This window comes from Anneissia japonica, unplaced genomic scaffold (genome assembly GCF_011630105.1).
Source record: "Anneissia japonica isolate Jap-2015-1 unplaced genomic scaffold, ASM1163010v1 scaffold40782_len7587_cov89, whole genome shotgun sequence".
Taxonomy (NCBI): domain Eukaryota; kingdom Metazoa; phylum Echinodermata; class Crinoidea; order Comatulida; family Comatulidae; genus Anneissia; species Anneissia japonica.
The window spans coordinates 4,000-7,555 of NW_022756908.1; the positions used below are offsets into that span (position 1 = coordinate 4,000).

The window sequence follows — 3,556 nt, forward strand, 5'->3', positions numbered from 1 at the left end:
CAATTGCACGTAGAGTACACAATATTTTTACTGCAATGATTAAACAAAACGGTTATTTCATTTTAACACATCAATCATTTTATTTATTTTGTAGAAAAAGCAATATTGTCAATTGCAAATGCAAAATAGTGGTAAATGAAATAAAAATTTCTTAATGTCCCTTAATAACTATACAATTCAATTTCTCTAGCTCCTTATAAAGTAAGAATATTCCATCATTTTGATCGCATTGCAAATATCACATATATTTAAATTTTTTACTCTCTAAATGCAAAAGAGTGAACAACTCACTCGAAATCGAGAGTGAAATAACTTTCACTCCATACGAGTGACAACTCACTCTTTTGTCCGGTCCAGCAATGGCTTTTAATCACTCGACAGAAGAAGTGCCCAATTTACTCCAGCAGTGAGAGTGAAACTTTGACCAATCAGAAATTATCATTCTCTGTTATCCCAACCATTCAGAAGTTGGTTTCCAACATGACAGACGATTCGCGCCTCTTTCGATGATTCTCTTGCCTTCCATTTTGCTGGCCGCATGTGTAAGTCGTTAATAATGGATGGGCCTTTGAAGAAGTAGCATTTGCCAGTGTCCATGGCTTCATAACTGATAACCATTTTGGCCCAGAAATACAGCAAATATTTGAAGGTAATTTTAAACTTTAATTTTAAGTCAACATAAAAAGGTTTTCACCGTGACTGAGTGTGATGCGACTGTGTGAGTGCGTGAGGAGTGACAACTACACATACAGGGCCTGGCCGGCGTGTGGTGCTACGGCGGCTTTTTTTTTAGCCTAGCCTAGGCCTAGGCCAGGCTAGCCTATATAGGCCACTAGCCTGGTCCTAGGCCGTATTATATAGCCATGTGCCAGCCGGACACTCAGGAAGACTTGGTCCTAGGGTAGGCCAGGGACTAGCCTACCAAGGCCTGGCCTATAAATGCCTGTTATAACCGTCTTCTAATTTTAGGCTAGGTTAGGCTCTAGGCTATGCCTAAGCTACTAAACTATCCTCCTACCTACCTAAAGGCCTAGGCTGGTAGTGTATATTATGAGAGTGAATGCATACCTGGGCCTAGGCTAGGCTATTTAGTATAATAGGGGCATAGGCCTAGTGCGCCTAGGTTATAAATAGGCCTAGGCCTGGTAGAACCCTGGGCCTGCTGCCTCAGTTACTAACATAGCCTAGGCCTAGGGCCTGTATGGAATTGCACAAATGGAAGATTATTTTAATTATCATTACTTGATACAGTAACAATAGTCCTATTTAGTCCTTTGAAGTAAATTTTATTTCATCAACAATTATAGAATTAGACTCAGAATAATATATTTATTATTGACATAACCAATGGAACATTTAAAACGAAAAAACTTGTTTTCCCAGATGCAGTAAGGAGTCATAGATAAAATCAGTAATAACATTAGTAAATACCGAAAGGTCCACTGATTAATCTCAGATAAGAAAGTATAATACATACTCCAAGTATTGAAATACACGCCATCGTGTTGGGATTCAATATTTCGACATTAATTATGTCATCATCAGGAATGAATGAATGAATTAGTAAATACAGCACCTGACAATTGCAAAATATTAATAAATACTAAAATAGCATAATTTTTAATATTAAATGTGGCTGTTTTATGCAACTTTCCATGATTTTCATGTATAGTAAATTCCCTGTTTAAAATTGTAAAAAAAAAATTGCCTAGTTCATCGGAGTACTACAGTAATAAAATTCTTGCCTACATACTACTCACAGTCTACTTGATCCACATTATTGAATATCATATGAGGTTAGGTTTGCAAAACAGTGCAAATTGTAAGTTAAATTTAATGTTTGCTATAATTGAGTTAATATAGTTTCATATTTCTTTTCTACAGATAATGCTGTAGACATGGAGTGGGAAAATACACAAGGACTTGCCCAGCAATCTGATCAATCTGATTTTACTGACAGGCAAATATGTACTCCAGCACTACGAAAGGCAACAAGTATATGTACAAGTTCAAGTGACAGCTACCTAAAGTGGACCAGGCCAAGTTTATGTATTAAGCAAAATCAAAACAAATTTCAATTTTGGTGTAGGCCATGGTGCAGTGCTTATGAGTTTAATTGTTACTTGTGAGATAGGTTTAGGAAGCATTTAATTTCACAGCAACCTATAAAGGGAATTTTGGTTATAATTGTTTAAAATTATTATTACCCTTCGCTGTAAAGTTTGTGACACCTCAAATTGCTCACTTCTGTAGGATAACTGATAGGAGTTTTAAATCATCTGGGAGATAGGAGCAAGTGGTGTCAGTGAAGGATGAACATTGAATTTTTCGCCAGTTTTTAATTCAAAATGTAACAATAATAAAGATAGTATAATACATAGTACTTCACGTATTGAAATGCATGCATTTCAATATTTGAGTATGTGCTATTATACAATCTTATCTGAGATTATTCAGTGAACCTTTTTGTTTAAAGTAACAATGTTCTATTGATCCACACTATTTCTTTATCATATAACTGTAAAAATTCATAAATTGTGATTTATTAATTAAGGATTTCAATATTCATGATATTTTGAGCAATCATGTGAAAGGAGCTGCTGTATTGAAGGACCTCGAAAGTGAACAGATGCCAACAAATTGTGACAGAAGAACGCTCATAAACATAGTAGTTGCCTTCATGGTGGAGAATTGTGGACATGACTTGTAAGTTTTTCAATTTGTTAAATCATATTGAGCATGCATCAGACACACAAGGCAGATGTTCATATATAAATAAATAAGACTATTCCAGATAAATTCTGCAAATCACAAAACACTTTTAAGTGATAAAATGTATGCTGGAATGCATATGCTGTTCAATGTTCAAGGCCCAGCAAATAGAAAAGTAAAATAAAAGCAAAGCAAAATTAACTTGTACACAAATATGGAATTCGACATCGCTTTATACAGGATTTGCTGTATGTATCATAATTTTTTTTTTTTTTTTTTTTATTGCAAGTAGATTCAGAGACCCAAAATTGTTATGATGGAACTTTTCTTTGCTTATGTGACCACAAATGAAATTAGTCAAATTTATCAAAAACAGTAAATTTATATTGTTGTCATATAAAATATTTTTTTCAATATATCGAAGTGACCTCCAATCATTTTGTCATGACACCTCACAACTCGTCACTGCTAGTACAAGTGGAAAAGGACAAAGATGTATTTTTTTTTCTTTGATCATCGGGTGGCCTACTGGACCACAAAAGCTGGCTGCTGCCAAGGCCATTGTTGAGCAGTATCCTTGTACCAAGGACCATATGCCTAATGCAGAGGGACATGTAAGTTGAATTAAAAAGCTACCAGGCAATAAAAAATAATAATAAAAAATATGTTTTTTTAAATTTTACAGATTTGTTTTGCCTTTCTACAGTACAGTACGGTACAGTTATTTGGTAATTACAGTATGAGGATATCTAGAGCCAAAAATGTTGTCAAAAACAGCTAGTTTTGATATTTTGTATATTATTTTGACTGATTTCACCACATTATGTAACTTAAAAAAAAGTTG

The 3,556-nt window shown here is 34.4% G+C and overlaps 1 long non-coding RNA gene across 1 annotated transcript; it reads left to right on the forward strand.

Moving 5' to 3' along the window:
* Positions 1–499: 499 nt before the first annotated feature.
* Positions 500–3,463, forward strand: LOC117124411. The gene is made up of 3 exons (XR_004447969.1): positions 500–649; positions 1,885–2,706; positions 3,137–3,463. It is a non-coding gene; the product is annotated as an uncharacterized LOC117124411 (long non-coding RNA).
* Positions 3,464–3,556: the final 93 nt, after the last annotated feature.